The sequence below is a fragment of the Silene latifolia genome, chromosome Y, assembly GCF_048544455.1.
Source record: "Silene latifolia isolate original U9 population chromosome Y, ASM4854445v1, whole genome shotgun sequence".
NCBI lineage: Eukaryota > Viridiplantae > Streptophyta > Magnoliopsida > Caryophyllales > Caryophyllaceae > Silene > Silene latifolia.
In genome coordinates, this window is record NC_133538.1 from 418,954,442 (window position 1) to 418,975,295 (window position 20,854).

Genomic DNA, 20,854 nt, shown 5'->3' on the forward strand with positions numbered 1-20,854 from the left:
CCCTCTCTCGTGACTGTTGAGACCCATACCTTGGATGGGTTGACTTAGGGTTGTGCGTCAACCTTGGTGGGTGGCATTGGGTGGACCAAGGTGGTGGTTCGTTCGGTGTTTGACCGGAATTTCAAGAGATTGGTAGTTGTTGTGGTTATTTGTTTAAGATCGTGTATATGGGCTAGATGTAACACCTTACGCTCGACTAGATTGTGACCATGGGAGGTGACGCTGCCAGTGGTCCCACCGTGTGTTGGGGGAGACCACGGTAGTGGTCATTGGTGGCGTGTGGTGGTTGTGGTTTGGTTGTGTCGTGTATGTTGCTGAGTTGGTGTCAATTGGGTTGGTTGGTTAAGGCTCAACTTGGTGACCTCGTGTGGAGGCTAGGGAGGGTGGTTGGATGGTGGTTAGGCTACTGTCTATGGTGGCTCTCGCTGGTGCTGGTGGCAGACTGTGGTGGTGTCGGGTTTGGTTGGTATTCACAGTTTTGTGGGGATGAGTCGTGTGGAGTTAAACACGGGTTTAGGCAGTGTATGGTTGGGTTTGGTTTATTAGCTTGAGACGGGTTTAATTACTAATTCACATAATAATATATTTAGTATGATTAATATGTAATTAGTTATATAATTAGCTTAATTATTTTGTATAATTAGTTTTATAATTAGTTTAATTATTTATATAATTAGTTTAGTTAGTAATTATAATTGTTATATTTGCAAGGGACGGTTTCATTGAAGGATTCTTTTAATTGGATTGTTTTGCTTTAATTGCAATATTTCCATATCAATTAGGTTATCTAATCAACTTGAATGTGATTTTGTGTTAAATAATATATGGATGTTATTTGGAATTGGATATTAACTGTTGGATGATTATTGATGAGTATTGTTATTCTTAATCCATTGACTAACTAATCCGTGTTGCATATATTTATATTGTTAATGTATGAAAACTCCGGTCCAGGGATTGGCGTGACGAATGGGTGTCTCGGGGCTAATATTGGGTGTCTTGGAGCTAATATTGGGTGTCTCGGAGTTATTATTGGGTGTCTCGCAGCTATTATTGGGTGTCTCGGAGTTATTATTGGGTGTCTCGGAGGGGTGATTGAGTGCCTCGGATTTGGGAATTGATTAATAAAGCATTTGCATATCTTGGTTTCTATTATTATTGTATTGTATTCTTGTTGTTTAGATATTCATACTCAACCGTTTGGTTAACAGTGTATTCTATAAACACTTGTGATGAACCACTTATTGGGGAGAAGATTGACTGACAGGTACTTGAGTTAGCATTGGGAGCATGAGATGCAAGGCGTGAGAAGTTGGACCATAACAGTTGTCTAGATCACTTAGTTGACTGAAAGTTTATTCATGTAATCTTATTTATTTCCGTTGCATAGTAGATTGTAATATTAAAGTTCAAATTTAATCAGTTGGCAAGTGTAATAAAACCTCTACTAGTTATTTTTATTAAAGTACTATGGTTTGCTATCTTTGTTATTCATTGCCTCGGGAAACCGAGATGGTAACAGTCCTAATTTTCTGGGAATGCCTTGCTAAAGACTCTTGGATAATTAGGGGTGATACAGCGGCAACCACGGATATGATCCAAAACATTTCCGAGATGGATAATAGCTATGAAGGAAGGGAAAGTGTAGGCAAGGGAGAAGGGGCCTCTAGACTTCAGTTGAAAACAAAGCTCAAGTTGGATGAATTGTCAAAGAAGTTCGACAACTTACGCTTGGACAAGAACAAAGCCCAAGTTCACCAAGTCCAAGAGGAGAGACCAAGTCACTTTAGGGTGTACTATGTTCAAGAGCCAAAGTCTCCTCCAAGAAATTACATTCAACAACCAATATGCGACAATTGTGGTGGTGTTGGACATGTTTATGACATGTGTCCAACAAGATGACCAATACCCACAAGAGTGTTATGCTTTGCAAGGCAAACAACCAAGATACTCGTATCAACGTTAAGAGACCTTCTATTGGGCTTTCCTCAACCAAGACCCAAGGCTTTCATATGTGGGTCATGTAGGAAATATCGGTAGTATAACGAAATTATGATTATGAAAACTAGTCATAAATGAAATTTACATAAACAAAATAGAAAAGATTAAGAAACAACCTTTGGTCCTAGCAAAAATGGCCTAAGAACAATATCAAAATGATATTCGCCTAATCGTTGCACCCAAGATGCTCCGAGAAATGCCCCTCAAATTGCTAGAATGAGATCCCCAAATTTACTGATTAATTTTAGGGTTTTTGTGTTTTGTTTTGTTGAGAGAATATTAAGTCAAAATTAGGTTAAAAGGAAAAGAAAAAATAATCTCCCTCTCTCCCTATTATAACCGAAATATGGGAGAGGAATAAGGGAGAATATTTCTTCCTTTTTTTTCGGTTTTGACCGAGACCCCAACCACCAAAAATGAGGATATAATCTTCTTATTTTGGTTGTTGTTTAATTGTATATTATGTGTATTATTTATCAATTGTCATATATATCGACATGTATTAATAAGTCCACTTATAACAGCTTGCAGTCGATTTATCAATACCAACACAACATTTATTATGACAATATTGTATAATATATACATTAACTATAAATATCGCATATTTATAATTTGCTTATTAAATATAACCGTTTATGTTTAATTATGAATTTACATCTTAATTCGTTAAAGCTAACATTATATACAATAATTAAATATAGCATATTATATTCAATTTACGAATTGACAGTTAATTCGTCTCAGTTTATATTATTTAATTGGATTAAATAATCGTCTCATCATCACATTGACTAACTGTTTAGTCAAATACATGGACTAACCTTTTAGTCATATAAGGCATCAATGTGATTACATTTCCATAATCACATCTCTCAAACACATCGTTTAGGTGTGACTTTTAGGGACCAGTTGATCACCGCCATCAGTATGATAATAACGTCAAACTTTCTAGCAAGCCAACCGTTATTAAGTAATCATTAATCAACTGATAAAATACGAAGTATACCCTTGTGAACCTATAAGATATTTATAAATGTTATCACACTAATTGTGGAGGACACAAGCTTCAACAGGTCAACCATTGGATCCAAAATATCAAGCTACACAACACCTACGTCCACCTAAACCTAATCATTCAAGATCATACAACCAAAATCAAGGCCAAGCTTCCGAGTTTCAAAGATTTTCACAACAAGGGAATCCATCTTATGTCCCACCACACCAAAGAAACAATAACCAAAACTTCCAACCTCAACAAAACTACCAACAAAATCAAAGTCACCAACCACAACAAAACTTTCAAGCTCAACAACTCCCTCCTCTCATTGAACCACCAAACCCAAATGCTTCTATTGAACAAATGTTGAAAAATATGGAGGCCAAGGCATTAGAAAGATAAGCCAATATGGAGCAACAATTCAAGCTTCTAAGGTCCGACATTTCTAATGTCCAAGCACACCAAAGAACACTTGATTCTTACATAGCTAACTCTAACTAAAGAGCTTTTAATCCTCCAAGGAGGCCACAATATCTTCCAATGCAAGGCTCTCATACTAAGGCTGGACCACCACATCATCAACAAGCTCATCTGGTCGCCTTGAGGAGTGGGAAGGAATTGTTACACCCTTACAAGGATTATGACTAAGATTCGAAGAGGAAAAGGGATGTTAGGAGAAGAGGAGTTGAGAGTCCACCGTCTTCACCAACAAGTAGAGGTGGGAACTCCAAGAAGGGGAAGTAAGTGATCGACCCATGGATGATTAAAACTTTGTCTTGGAAGATATTGAGGTTGAAAAAATGGGTAGCAAAGAGAAAGAAAAGGAAGCCAAAAAAGTTGATGAAACCAAGCAAACCTCACCTTCCAACAAGGCTTATATCCCTCCAATAACTTTTCCTAATAGAGGTAGAGTAGTGAACAAGGAGAAGAAATTCTCTAAGTTCTTGGATATGTTGAAGAAACTAGAAGTTTCATTGCCTTTCACTAAGGTAGTGACACAAATGCCACTCTACACCAAATTTCTCAAAGATGTGTTGACAAAGAAAAAAGGAATTGGAGAAGATAGGCTAGTTGCCTTGACGGAGGAATGTAGTGCGATGTTTCTTAATCACATGCCTAAGAAATTACAAGATCCAAGTAGCATCTCAATCCCATGTATGGTAGGAAATGTGACCATTGAAAGGGCATTGTACGATTTGGGTGCAAGTGTTAGCATCCTACCTCTCCCCATTGCCAAGAATCTTGGTCTCCAAGACATGATTCCCACATCTATGACATTTCAACTTGCCGACCGATCGGTACAATATCCTATGGAGTTCTTGAAGATGTCCCGGTGAAAGTAAGGAATTTCTATATACCGGCGGATTTCGTGATATTAGATATTCCCGAAGACCAACAAACCCCCATTATCCTTGGAAGACCATTCATGGCAACCGGAGGGGTGATGATCGATGTAAAGAATGAAAAGCTTTCCTTCAATGTGGGAGGAAATGCGGTTGAATTTTCTCTTATGGGGGCTATATCTAAGCCGATGTTTGAGAGTGCTTATTCGGTTTATATTCTAGAAGAATTGACCGAAGAAACAAAGGACAAATGCTCAGGGGAAGATACTGAAGAAGATTATGACAGTCTCCCACAACTTTTATGAGAAGATGAGGGTGAGAACCCTCCAAACGTAGACCTTAAACCCTTACCCACCCCCCTTGAATATGCTTTTCTTGATACTGCAAAGGCCTTCTCCATTGTTATCAATGCTAATTTACAAGTGAAACAAAAAGAAAAACATTCAAGTGTCCTTAGAACCAACAAAAAAGCACTTGGGTATAGCATTGACGATCTTGTGGGTATCGATCCTATAGTGTGTATGCATCGCATTACACTAGAGGATGGATACAACCCCCTCTGCTCAACCTTTGAGGAGATTGAATGAGAAGCTGAAGGAGGTGGTAAGGAAGGAATTTGATAAATTGCTTGAGGCCGGAATTATATACTCCATCTCGGGAAGTGATTGGGTAAGCCCGGTTCAAATTGTCCCTAATAAGGGTGGTATGACCGTGATTGAGAATGAGGATGGTGAACTCATCTCTACCCGGCCGGTTACGGGATGGAGAATGTGCACTGATTACTGAAAACTAAATTCCGCCACAATCAAAGATTACTTCCCCTTGCCTTTCATTGACCAAATGCTCGAGAGATTTGCAAATCATGAGTATTTTTGCTTTCTTGACGGTTATTCCGGGTTTTTCCAAATTCCTATTCACCCGGATGACCAAGCAAAAACTACTTTCACTTGTCCTTATGGTTTCTTCGCCTATTGGAGAATGCCATTCGGATTTGCAATGCTCCCGGGACATTTCAAAGAGCTATGATGTCAATATTTTCGGACTACATTAAGAAGTCCATGAAGGTGTTTATGGATGACTTTAGAGTCCATTACACCTCTTCTGATGATTTTTTGAAGAACCCCTCCCAAGTGCTCCAAACTTTCATCCAATACAACCTAGTGTTAAATTGGGAGAAATGCCACTTTATGGTACACGAGGGAGTGGTTCTTGGTCAAGTTATTTCCAAAAGAGGGATCCAAGTGGACAAGGCCAAAGTTGAGGTGATTGAGAAAATTCCCCCACCCACCAATATCAAGGGTGTGAGGAGTTTCTTGGGTCATGCGGGTTTTTATAGGAGGTTCATAAAAGATTTTGCAAAAATCGATAAACCCCTCACCTTACTTATTGCTAAGGACACTCCTTTTGTATATGATGATTCTTGTCATGAGAGTTTTTTTAGGCTCAAGCAAGCTCTAGTGATGGCTCCAATTGTGTAACCACCCAATTGGGACCTCCCCTTTGAACTAATGTTTGATGCGAGCGACTTTGCAATAAGGGCGGTTTTGGGTCAACGACAAGATAATAAGCTTCATGTCATAGATTATGTGAGAAAGACTTTGGATAGCACTCAATGCAACTACACCAACACGGAAAAGGAGATATTGGCGGTGGTGTATGCCTTTGAAAAATTTCGACGTTACCTTCTTTGCTCTAAGGTGATCGTCTACATGGATCACACCGCCTTCAAACAACTCATGATAAAGAAGGACTCTAAACCAAGGTTTATACGCTGGGTGCTATTGCTACAAGAATTTGACATCACCATCATGGATAAAGCTGGTGCCGAAAATGTCATTGCGGACCATTTATCTAGGTTGACACAAGAAGCAAGAGGGAATATTGATGATGGGATGCCTATTAATGAATGGCTACCCGATGACACCATCTTGGCTATTATGAATTCCGACCCTTGGTATACGGACATTGCAAACTACTTGTGTTCTAGCATTATTCCGGAAGACTTTGATAGCCAAGCTAGGAAGAAGTTGAAATATGAAGCAAGGAGTTATGTGTGGGAAGACCCCTTCTTGTATAGAAGGTGCAATGACGGTATTTAACGAAGATGTGTCACTCATGAAGAGGGTAAAGAAATCCTCCAATATTTCCATGAAACAACTTATGGAGGCCATTTATTTACTTCCAGGACTCAAGCTAGAGTTCTCCAATGTTCTTTTTTTTGGATGAAATGTAAGCATTTCTATTAAAACCATAACAAAAGTTACAACTTGCCCATTTTGGCTACAAAACAGTTTTAAAAGATCCAGCAAACCTAGATTTATACAAACATACTAACACTCTTTAACCAATATTTATCTCTATTAGTAAGCCCTGGTGTGAGGAGTGTATGCACTTTGAACTTTACCTCCTTTGTGATCAAGTCACGGAGGAGTTCAAGTCTTAGGAGACTACCTTCAATTCTCGCCCTATTTCTTTGCATCCAAATGTGATAATACGTTGCTAGGACAACACATAGTAGAACCCCCTTCTTCAGTTGTGAGAAGTGTCCAGTTTCAACCCACATGAGTAGATTAGAGTCTGGGACAACACTACCAGCCAATTTGGCAATCAATTCTAGAACCCTTCTGCTATAAGGACAAGACTGAAATAAATGGAGATGATTTAATTTTCAGTCCCTGCACCACATAGAATTCAACTATTATCAGTAGCAATGCCCAAACTGAAGAGCTTATCCTTCAGCATCAAGGCCTCTCTAGCAATAAGCCAGCCAATGAATTGATGTTTAGGAACTCTGAAATTTGTCCCTTAATAAATCATATCTACTATCAAGAGTATAGCCATTAGTGCCCAGTAACCACTGCCCATTATGATAATCAGGTACCAGTTTCTCCTTCACTTTGCAAATGGACTTCCACCCCCAGCTCAGATCACCACTAGGAATGTACTCATCCCAGTTCCTCCCTTTTATATAAACCTGGTTAATCCACTTAACCCACAACCTATCAGGACTACTATAAATCCACCACACCAATTTGCCAATTGCAGCCTGATTCCAAATTACACTGTCTCTTATACCTAATCCACCTTCTTCTTTAGGGGAACAAGTCTTTGCCCAGCTTACTCTGGGTACTCTCATAAAATCACCAATGTTGTCCCAAAGATAATTCCTGCATATGGAGTTAACCTTATTAAGGACTCATTTAGGGATAATAAAAATATTACACCAGTAGGTGTAAATTGTTGGGAGAACAGAATTCACCAGCTCCAGTCTACCAAAATAAGAGAGCTTTTTTGTCCCAAAACACCTAATCCTGCTAATTAATTTCTCCACAAGGATATTACAATCCTCCTTAGACAATCTGCCACAAGTAATAGGGACACCCAAATACCTAAAAGGTAAATGTCCTTCTTGAACCCCAAAAATTTGAAGGATGTCCTTCTTCACCCAGCCTAGGACCCCATTAAAGTAAGCACAAGTTTTGGAAGGGTTCATTTGAAGTCAAGAGGCACAGGAGAAGGTTGAAAAGGCTCTGAATATTACCATAATATAGTCAACATCCCCTTTACTGAAAAGCAGAAAATCGTCAGCAAACATTAAATGAGAGAGCTTTAACTGCCCACATAGAGGATGATACTTAAAGGTCATGTGTTCAGTAGTATAAGCCATAATCCTACTCAAGTATTCCATGGCTATTGTGAACAAAAGAGGAGAAAGGGGATCTCTTGTCTTAGACCCTTCGCCCCATTAAAGAACCCAAAAGTTTCCCCATTAAGAGCAAGGGAATAATAAGTAGTTTGAATGCATTCCATGACCAAATCAATAATTTTTCGTGGAAAGTTTAAATAGATCAGCATCTGATGTAAGAACTCCCAATTGACAGAGTCATGGGCTTTTTTTAAGTCCACTTTGAGCATGAATCTAGGAGACACTGATTTCCTATTGTAACACCTCACCATATCTTGACAAATTAATATATTCTCCACTATACTCCTGCGCTTAATGAACCCCCCCTGGCCATCACGGATAATGTGAGGCAAGACAGTAGAGAGTCTATTACACAAAAGCTTAGAAATACACTTGTATACCACAATGCACTAGGAAATTGGTCTAAATTGGGTCACATTCTGAGGCATATCACATTTAGGGATTAAGGTAACAAGGGTATGGTTCAACTGTTTTAACAGTTTACCACTATGAAAGAAATCTTTGATGGCATCACACACATTCCCTCATACCACATCCCATGCATATCTAAAGAAGGCACTAGAGAACTGATGTGAACATTATTTGCGCACATTTAGCCCCCTAATTGAGCCTATTTTGCATACTATTATAACATTTTATGGCCATTTTATCCGTCAAAACCTTCCTATTTGCTTTTCTATCGCATTTCATATGTTTTGTAGAAAAGGAGAGAATAAGGCGGAAATTCCCGTCTTTCGTGCATATTTGGAAGCTTATTGATGATATTAGATGGACTAGTATGAAGAGAAGGCAAGAATGATGGCCAAGTATGTAGGAATAAAGAGTATATAGAAAGGTCATAAGGTTTAAAGCAAGGAGGAAAAGCAAGGAAGCCATTCATGAAGAAAATTGCTCGGAACGCAAATCAAGGGCTGCTCCTTTGGCTCTGAAAGTATGCTAGTTGGAACGGCGTCGAAAAAACAAGTGATCTAGGCTTTTGAATCACTCTAATAGGAGTACGGATGAGAAAATGACGTCCGTTTTACAATCCGAGGTCAAACAAAGAAGCTGTTCGGGAATCCGCGCGTCCCGAGAAGAAGATGCCCGTCTTCCCCACAAGACGCCCGTCTTCTGGCTGGGAAAAACAAGAAAATTCACTGGAGGAGAATCCGCCCGTCTTCTCCCAAATCCGCCCGGATTGCATCTTTAGAATCCGCCCGTCTTCTCCCAAATCCGCCCGGATTTTATCTTTAGAATCCGCCCGTCTTCTCCCAAATCCGCCCGGATTGCATCTTCAGAATCCTCCCGTCCCGACTCCAATACGCACGGATTCCTGCACAGCACAATTTCGTCTTCTCCAAGCTACAAAGAAAGAAGCCCTTCCTCCGAAAAATACCGGCTCCTCCCTGCTCTAAACTCAAAAGTGTAATTACTAAATTAGCCTTAGTTAACCCTAATGCATCCACCTAATTTCCACTATAAATACCCCATTTGTAATAATCCTAGGGAGACATCTTTTTAGCTAGAAAAATCCTTCCTTAGATTAGATTAGGAGTAGATTAGAATAGATTACTCTTTAATCTTTCCACAAATTACACATTAATCTTTCCACAATTATTGTTCAAGTTTATTATTCAAGTTTATTATTGGGTAATTGAAGATTATTGGGTTATTATTGGGAGATTGACAACCTTCCATCAATCATCAAGTTCTTCTATTATTCTTTGCTCTATTATTTGGATCATCTCAAGTTTGGTATAATTACTTTACTATTTAATCTTTATTGTTCATTTCTTCATTCTATTATCATGTTTATACTTATTGTGATGATTGACACCATTAATGACATGTTTCCCATGATGATGAGTGAGTAGTTACTTAGCTAGGATTAGTGGGTAATTAAGGGAAACCAACATGGGATTGATTCATGCTTAATCTAATATGTTCACATGATTAAATTGCTTGCTTGTTGTGATGTCAACTTTATGCACATGTTATGTTTGATGAAATGCTAAGCCTATGAATCCTTGCATTTTTACCATCTCTTATCTACTCAACTTGACTTGTAAGATATAAACCAACTCGAGTCTTGTTAGATCATGCATAGAAGTTAAATAGGAGGAAAGTAAGTCGACTTGTAGGTGTTGTACAATCTAATCGATTCGGCTCCGGGACCCAACCCTTCCTATGAACCGTAAGACATAAACCAACTCGGTTCCTCCACAACACTAATTGCTTGCTTAATTTTGTAAACATGTTTGTATGATCAACACCATGAATCCCCTATGACCCCATGATATCCTAGCACTTTTAATCATTTGTTTACATCTTTCCTTTTATTGCTTGTTTTACTTTATTGCTTTTATTAGTCTAGAACACAACTACAAACCCAAACAAATTGTGACACTAGCATAAATTGAGATAGATAGACTTAGAACCCAAAGCACACCGTCCCATGGATCGACCTCGACTTACCGCTAACTAGTAGTTTGTTGAGTATTATAAATGTGTTTGATTGGATGAGTGACGACATCGTCCGGATCAAAATGGCGCCGTTGCCGGAGATGGTGCTATGTGATTAAGTTCTTACTTGTTTGTCTATTTTGATTTTGCTTTCTCCTTAAGGAACTTGTTCCTCAAGGATTGTTCTTACCATTTTTGTGTAGTTTCCATGCTTGTAGTTGTTTCCTTGTCTTAGCTATGATGGCTCAAGACTTGACATATGGAGTATGTGGTGGATCTTTTGAGTATGACTATGGGTATGGGGAGTTTGAGGAGCAAGTCAACACAAACCTACCTTACAACTCATACAATGAAAATCCTAACTACTACCCCAACTTTCCCCACCAAAATCACCACATCTAATACCCACAACAACCAACCACCCAAAACTCACTTTACAACCAATTCCAAATGCCACAATATAACCACTTTCACACCTACCCACAACAAGAAGATGAACCCATTCAAAATATGATTATCCAAATGATGGGAGATCAACAAAACTTCTTCAAACAAATGATAGAGGAGAGCCAAAAGAGGGACATTGTTCTTCAAGGCATTATTACTCAAGGTGAGGAGTTGGAAATTCAAATTGCCCAAATAAAAGAAACCCAACTAACTACCCCTCACCACTCTTTAGACATTGACCATGAATGTGAGTTTGAAGGAGTTACCTTTGATGAGAAGTGGGAAGAGCCAATCTTCTTGAGCTCTTGTGAGTATGAAAGTGTGGTATTTGATGATGAAAACATGAGGTTGAGTAAGCCAAATACTCTTATCCTTTGTGAGTATGAGGGTGTGACATTTGATGTGAACATTGAGATGGTGGAGGAAGAATTAATGAAGAAGAGTGAGGCCCCTATCTATGATTCGTATGGAGATAGCGACGATGACAAGCCTATGGAAGAAGCTTATGCGGGATATGTGTCTTCCAATGAAGAAGAGTAATGGAGTTGTGAGATTGCCTTACTTGAGGAGCCCATCCTTGAGAAGTTTGAGGTATGCTTCCATGAAGAAGATGAATTCCCTTTCCCCATTTCCCATGGAGACTACTTGGCCCCTACCATGGAGCCAATGATTGTTGGAGAGGATATGGTGGACCTTCTTCAAAAGGTTAAGGCATCATACAAAAGCTACTTGGTGGCAAAGCTCAAAGAGAAACTTGCACGTGAAGCTACTTGTGGAAATTTGGCACCCACAATGTCCACTTCCAAGGAACTTGGTCATCAAGGTCATAAGGATTCTCCTTCTACTCATGAAGGATTGATAAATTCAAAAGCTATCATCATCACCGAAAGTGAAAGAGAAGGTGGTAAGTGGAAGTCACCGGACAAAAATAAACCATACTTCATACCTAGTGATGAAAGGAATCATGGGCTAATTGGTTTGAAGCATCGTGAATATCCAAGTGCCAAGAAGAGGAAGAAAACAACAATGAATGACAAATTCCTTTGGCCAAGCTTCGTCTTGAAGTTAAGCAAACCATACTTGTGTCTATTTGGAGCTTGTTCACAAGCTTTCGATCTCTTATTAAGAGCCTTAACCTCTATGGATAAGAATTTCTACAATTTGAACTAGTTTGGTGGAGTCCTATCTCAAACCACCATTTGTAAGGTATCCTTTCCTTTCACTTTGCATTACATTTACACTTGCATTTAGTTATATACATATACATTTAGCTTGCATTTGTATTATATTTCATATTGCATTTACATTAGTTAGTTCATGTAGTATAATTGCATTATATATACCTCACATTATTCATATAGTATAATTACATATAGATTAGAATTCATGCATAGTTACTAATGGCCAAACCTATTCATTTCTACACTAGAAACAGTGTTTAAATCGGTTTGGGGATGTTTGATCATAGGTGACCATAGTTTACTAGAAATCATGCATCATATAGTATAGTTTAAATGGCATTCATTTGTTATATATTCCATATAGAATTGCATTTAGTTAGAGCATGCATTCATTCATATCATATCATTGCATTTCCACTTCATTTCAAAAAAATCAAAAAAAAAAATTCAAAAACATGTATTTTCTTTTTATTCCTACTCCTACATGTACATTGAGGACAATGTCCAAAATAAAGTGGGGGATGGGAATTTATATTCCAAAAATGTATAAAAATTGATAAATTTCGAAAAATCACAAAAATATGTCTTTTAATTTGATAAAAACAAAAACCATAAAAATTGGAAAAATTGAAAAAACCAAAAACAAGTTCATTTCCTTTGTAGTGTAGACTTGTATATATGTAACTTGTTTTTATCTTTGTGAAGTTTAGAATAGGTTAAACAATGAAAAGAAACCGAGGAAAAGTGTTTTTATAACCTTCTCGCGTTGCTATCAAAACCCGGCAAATAACCCATAAAAACACACTTACTCGATCGAGTAAGTCACGTACTCGATCGAGTGACACCTACTCGATCGAGTACCCATAAGACAGTGCACTGGTTCGTAACCAAAACTCACTTACTCGATAGAGTACCCAACAGTACAGAAAACCGTAGTATTACAGAACTACCCTTACCTCCACCAACTAAACCCAATAACAAAACCAACCCTTTGGGAATCCATGCTATTTCGGATGATGAACCAACTCTTGATTTTTCACACCTCATACTACCGATAGAAGATGAAATCAACGCCTTTGGAGACAACGTTCCCGATGGCATTTTCATCTTCAGCGCCGCATCCATGAACGCCATGTTCCAACAAATTGAGAGAACCACTGCTAGCCTCTTAGAAAGGATAGCCCGGCTCGGAGATGCTCATCTCCGACAAATCTTTAGCCCACATTACCTATGCTATATCCAAGGGAGGGTCCCCCAAATACCTAAAGTTTTCCCTTTCCCAAAGTGATGTAGACGTCATCTCTCCAAATGCCGTTGATTTTAGGATCACGAGTGAACCTTGGTGGAGTGTTTCTTGGCAAGTAATTTTTGTGGGGATAGTTTTTGTGAGGGTAATTTTGTGAACGCCTTAACCAATGACCTAACGCCTTTGGGTTGCGATCTATTCTCAAACCTCACAGTCAACCGCATTATGATGCGCCAAGGATACTTCTCGGGCTTATCTCTTAATCAATTGAAAGGCCCCTTGCATCCAACGAAGAACTTCAAAATCCCCAACATTCCCTTCGGGCTAGGCTACGAACCAACTGATCAAGACATCCCAGAGATGAACCTTTTGGTAAGGAAGTGCAAAAATCAAGGAGTCATCCTTTGTCCATATCACCTAACCATGAACGGATACTTCATCCTAAAAGGAGAAGCTGAACGCTACAACGGATTTCCTGAGCCCGTCTTCGATCCCATGCTGTAATTCAAGCACCCGGACATAGAAGTCTTCCAGGATTGCTACTTCATCTCTGACACCACAACTACTATCACCCCGATCAAGTCCGAACAAGCACCTTGCCTTGACAGACAAGCTGTAAGCCTCCTCTTTGGAGAAGACAACATCAAGCACCTCAACTATGAGGAGATCATAGATATTGCCCTCAAAGACAACTAGTTCAATCCTAGTGCCTTAATCTCTGATACTAACCCAGAGAAAACTGTCCAAGGCTGGAGGAAGACCTACAAATGGACCGACCGCCAAGGTTGCATTCTCAAGATCACAACTGGAGAAGGCCACATGTTCAAGGAGGGATGTGATGATGAGTCTGTGTCCTGATAATAAGTCTGAGTCAGAGTCTGTCTTGAGTCCTAACACTCCCGACACCCCTGTCGAAATCCCCTTTCCACTATTCTACGATAAGCTGGGGGCTGTCCCGGAGGTCGTACCCCCATCAAAAAACAAAGTCCCTTTCCCACTGGTCCATCACAATCTGGGGGTTGTCTCAGTGGCTGAGTCAACTGCTGTCATCCCAACTCCCAAGGAGGCTAGCAACCCGGGGCTTGTCCCAGGGGCCACCTCCTCTACTGCGTCGCCTCTGAGTCCCCACCAGATGTCTTTTATGTCTGAGCTCTTCACTTAGATTGATCTAATGAATGCTAAGTTTGCTTACGACTCATCTCAATTTAACTACAATGCAATTCGAAACAAACACGTGGAATTTGACTTGAATGACTGCCCACCTCATTTAGCCAAAGAACTCGAAAACCGTGAACTTAGAATACCCATCATTGAGTCCACTGAGCCTATAAAGGTAGGTACCGACCAAACACTACAAGAACTTACGATATGGACCACCCTTAACCCCTCGGAAAGACAACACTTCATCGATCTCTTGTTCGAATACAAGAAAGTATTCACCTAGTCCTACAAAGACATGCCTGGGATTGATATGGAGATTTCCAACCACAGGATGCCCATTAGACCCGGAGCCAACCCCGTGAAGCAAAAGTTGTGCCGCATGCATCCGGAGTGGGCATTGAAAATCAAAGAAGAAGTTGACAAGCAATTCAAAAACGGATTCATCAAAGTTTTTGCATATTCTAACTGGCTGGCTAACATAGTCTCCGTACCCAAAAAGGATAGGAGAATCCGGGTTTTTGTTGACTTCAGAGACCTAAACAAAGCAAGTCCAAAGGACGACTTCCCTCTGCCGCACATTGACATATTGGTAGACAAAACCGCCGAGCACGCCCTTTTATCATTCATGGACGGGTATGCTGGGTACAACAAAATCAAAATGGCAGAATAGGACATGCACAAAACTGCATTCACTACACAGTGGGGCACATATTGCTACATTGTCATGCCCTTCGGTCTAATCAATGCCGAAGCGACTTATTAGAGAACCGCCACTACTCTCCTACACGATACGATGCATAAGTAAGTGGAGGTGTACGTCGATGACATGATCGTCAAATCAAAGGAACTGGATCGCCACGTCAATGCCCTTATGAAACTCTTAGCCCATCTTCGGAAATATAACATGGGACTAAATCCTTAGAAGTGTGCATTCGGGGTCACCTCCGGAAAACTTTTGGGACACGTCGTCAGTAAAAGAGGCATCAAAATCGATCCAACCAAAATCAAGGCTCTCCAAAAGACGCCTCGACCTAAGAACGAGAAAGAGATTTGGGGGATTCATGGTTCAAGTTCAGTACATCAGTCGTTTCATAGCCAAGCTCACCATGATCTGCAAGCTCATATTCAAAAAGCTTTGCTTTTCCGATCACACTGATTGGGATGATGAATGCCAAAAAGCCTTCGATAGGATAAAGGAAATCATATCCAAACCGCCCATACTTATGCCGCCACAACAGGATATACCCTTATCTTTATACTTGACTGTCACCGATAACGCCATGGGAGCAATGCTAGCACAAACAGTCAACGACGAGGAACATTTACTACATCAGTAAAAAGTTCATCGAATACAAAGTCAAATACACCCAGTTGGAGAAAGAATGTCTTGCCTTGGTATGGTCCACGAAAAAGATGTGACATTACATGCTCAGCCATACGGTCCACATCTATTCCAAGAGGAACCCCATCAAGTACATCTTCGAAAAATCCATACTAAACGGAAGACTCTTCAGATGGACGCTTATGCTAGCTGAGTTTGATCTCAAGTTTGTACCCCTCAAGGTCATCAAGTGAAGGGTCGTCGCCCATTTCCTTGAAAAAAATCCCATCAACAAGGATCCAACGACCGACACCTGGTCACTTCCCGACAAAGATATCCTTTATGCCGACACCGAAACATGGGACCTATACTTTGACGGGGCTTTAAACCTGAGAGGCTTTGGATTAGGAATCCTTCTAATATCGCCTGAAGGAGAACATGTTCCAATCTCAGTCAAGCTCGACTTCAACATCACCGCCGAATACGAAGCATGCCTAATCGGCCTACAAGCAACCATAACTCTTGGCATCAAACGTCCGAGTGTCGAGATTCCTCATTCATCATCAATCAATTGTCCAGATCATAGAAGATCCAAAGCGACAGCCTAGCACCTTACCAAGTAAAAATCAACTAAGAAGCGGAATTATTCGACCAAATTGACTACCTCAACTTGCCGAGAGAAGAAAACCAATTTGCCGATGCCCTAGCAAAACTAGCCTCACTCATCAACAAACCCAACAACATGACATCCATACCCTTATGCACTGAAAGAAGGAGAGAACCGGCCCACATCTGCACCCTCAACAACGATGAAGAAAATCATACCGAGCCTTAGTAGCATGCCATCCTCAACTACAAAACCAAAGACAAATACCCTCCCGATTCCGATCCTAGAGGATAACGAGCTATTCGTTTATTTGTGTCACAATTCGTGATAAACCAAGATCAACTCTACAAAAGAATACCTCAAGGCATCTTTCTCCTTTGCATTGACCATACCAAAGCAAATAAAGTCATGGAAGAGGTCCACGGTGGGGAATGTGGCCCACACATGAGCGCAATGATGCAAGCCTGAAAAATCATGAGGTTAGGCTACTATTGGACCACCATGGAAACCGACTGTAGGAACTACGTCAAATACTGGCACAACTTTCAAATCTTCGCCAACGTACAATACATACCACCATCTCTCCTATACACCATGACATCACCCTGGCCTTTTTCGATTTGGGGCACAGACATCATCGGCAAAGTCAACTCGATAGGCACAAAAGGGAATTGGTTCATATCCGTCGTAATCGATTACTTTGCCAAGTGGGTAGAAGCACAATCCTATGCCATCTGGACCGCCAAACAGGTGGCCAAGTTCATCCGAGTCAACATCATTTGCAGATATGGGGTACCCCATGAGATCATCAACGATCGGGGTTTCCACTTCCGAGCCGAAGCGCAAGCCTTGCTAGACAAATAAAAGATCAAACGACACCGTTCATCTCCCTAGCGTCTCCAAACCAACAGAGCGGTAAAAGCCGTAAACAAAACACTCGTCACAATCATCAAGAAACTGCAAGACAATTACCGCGATTGGCCGAGCAAACTCTCGTTTGCACTGGGGATACCGGACCTCCATCCGAACACCCACAGGAGCAACGCCTTTCTACCTAGCATATGGTATGGAGGCAGTACAACCAGTAGAGCTAGAGGTCCCATCTCTGCGCATTCTACTAGAAAGTCAAGTCCCGGAGGCGGAGTTGGTCCGTCAACGGTACGAGCAACTCATTCTTCTGGATGAACGTTGACTTAGCGCCTTGCACAATATCCAGCTATACCAACGACTTATACAATAAGCCTTCAACAAGAAAGTCAAACCCAAAAACTCAAGGAAGGCGACTTGGTTCTCAAGTCGGTTCAAGCACCGTTACCTGTCGATCTGAGGGGGAAATTCAAAGCCAATTGAGTAGGACCATACCTTGTCAATAAAATTCTTTCAGGGGGCACAGTGAGATTGAGTCCCCTACACGGGGAGGATTTTACAAACCCAACCAACCTAGACCAACTCAATATATACAACCCTTGAAACCTAGCACCGACAATCTTTCCCTAGCACCAACAACCTCTACCTAGTCTTCACGACTAGTGACCGCACCCAGCTCTCAAGTCAATTCCTCAAAATTTCTAATTTAAAACTGCATGTTTATCGAGTCTAAGCCACGACACCTTGCAATGTTTGCATAGCTTTTGACCTGTCAAAGGCACCATCCATTTGCACAAACCCAAACACCTAAACTACGAGCATGGTTTGTTTTCGTCTTTTCAGACGAATGCATAGGCAATCCTTTCTTACACTAGAAGGACATAACCATCCCACCAACCAAATACAAACCCAAAAAACTGACCTATGAGCATGGTTTGATTTCGTCTTTTCAAATGAATAAGTAGGCAATCCTTTCTTACACAAGAAGGACACAACCACCACCACCACAAAAAAAAAAAAAAAAAAAAAAAAACCACACAAATCTCAAAAGCAAAACAAAAGCCACAAACTCATACCTTTTTCTCACTCAAAAAAAGAACATACAAAAAAAGAGGCCTTTCTCCCTTTTCAAAAATAAACGTCACCTTCAAATGTGCAAAGTTAGGATAGTTCAAACCGAATTACCTTAACAAAATGGATGGAGAAACAACAGTGAATGTTCAAAACATTCTCAACATAAGTAACCCTCTTATTTAATTAATAATAGGTGGTATTACAAACTTAGCCACAATGAAAGCTAAGCAAGTTCATAACTTGCAAAGATAGAGCATCGACTAGGAAATTATCTTACATAATAAGACATAATCCATACACCTAACACACAACTATTGGAATATGTGTCCTCAACAATAGTGCGATCACATGATTTAATATCATAATTAAATCTCATATTAAGAATACGAAAGGGATGATTCATTTTATAGTCAACTGATCAACATTAATCGGTAACGATTGACTTGCTAGAGTTTGATGTTACTGTCGTGGGACGGTGGTGGTCAGTTGATCCCTTAAGGTCACACCTAAAGGATGATGCCCTTATCAGTAAAGTTGATTAATTGTATGATGATACAAGTTAATCAATTTCTTAAAATTGAACAATTCAATTTGTGAGAGAGAATATTAATATCTTATTATAATGGGATTAAATAAGATTTATTTTAGTAATTGAGATAAGAATGAATGGTTTATTATAATTACAAGATGTTGTGAATTATAATTAAATGACCCATTTTATTTATGTGATCAAGTATCACTAGTCAATTTGTTGTATGTAATTTAATTAATTCATAAAATGATATTTATTTGATAAATATGCATTAAATTAATTTATAACATGTAACATACTACATGTGACATATAGTGTGAAAATTGACAAAATAAAATGGTAGTCCATTTTATATATAAGGACCGAAATATTGTAGGTTGTAGAGGATAATGGGTGATTTATTTTAATGGTTAAAATTATTATAATCATACCTATTGAGACATAGCCTTACACCTACAATATTGAAAAGAACAAAAAGAGAAGAAAATATTCCATCCTTGGCATGTTGTACCCGACTCCCTCCTCTCTTTAGGAGAGAATTTTTGTTCTCTTTTAATTACACCATTCATTTTCTTCATGCATTCATTCTTACATTTCTCTCCAACTCTCTCTAAAACAAGTTTTTAGAAAATCAATTTGTTCAATAAGATTACTAATATTATTAGAGTAATATATGAGTATTAGTAATTAATTTTAAGGTAGACTACTAAATAAATATCTAGCAAATATCATTTAGTAGTGATAAGGGTTAAATCTTGGGTGCAATCAAGAGGAGAGCTCTTAATTTAGAGTTTTGGAGGATCATCCTAATACTCAGTATAGCTCAAGAACAAGTGAAGGTAGGAGACCTTACTTGTGCCCATAAATCAGAAAATAATAATGTAAGGGATATTATTTTTCTTATAAATCTCTTATTTTGTTATGCATGCACTAGATCTTAAGAACATAAATTAAAAAGTTAATTAGTTCATTATTAGAGGAGTCTAATAATAGGTATATGAACCTAACAAGTGGTATCAGAGCATAGGATGTTGCATGCATAATCGGTTATTGTTTTTTCCGAGTTAAAATGTTAACATATAAAACAAAAAATTTGTGATTTATATGAGTAAGCCACGAATTAATTATGCATGTTATATATTCTGGTCCTAAAATATTTTTAGGTCATTTTTATGTTTTATGGAAATTTATTACTCATTTTAATGATTTTTAGTGATTTTATTACATTTTTATGAGTAAAATGAACTTTTATTCACTAAAATAAGTTAACCTTCCCAACCGGCCGTGGTATTTTAGTATGACCTCACATGAATATTTTATGTATTGCATGTAAAATATCATATTAATGTGATTAATATTTCATGAGTTATGAATTTTTAGTGTAAAAATAGCATAAATGGAGGTTAAATGACTAAAAACGGTTAAAATTACTCTCTGACCTTGAAAGTTTTATATGACCTCACATGAATATTTTAAAAATTGTGTGTAAAATCTCGTATTAATTGGATTAATATTTCATGATTTATGATTTTTATGAGATAAAAATGGATTAAAAGAGGTAAAATGGTTAAAAATAGTTAATCTTCAAACCAGGCCATGAAATATTAATATGTCGTCACATGCATGATTTACAGAGTGTATGTAAATTTTGAGATGAAATGATCTCATCTAGCAGGATTTATGAATTTTTAGTGTAAAAATGGCATTAATAGTGACTATTTTAGCATAAATAGCTAAAATGAATTGCATGACATGAGAAAATTATTTTAGGTTGTATAAATATCCCAATAATCAGATCTAAGGTTTTAAAATTGATTGGATTCATTTTTGGATACTTTAGATGTTTTATGAGATAAAATCGATAAAATGCAACTATATTTTCTCAAAATTAATTAGAAAATTTTAACCATGATTTTTGACATTATG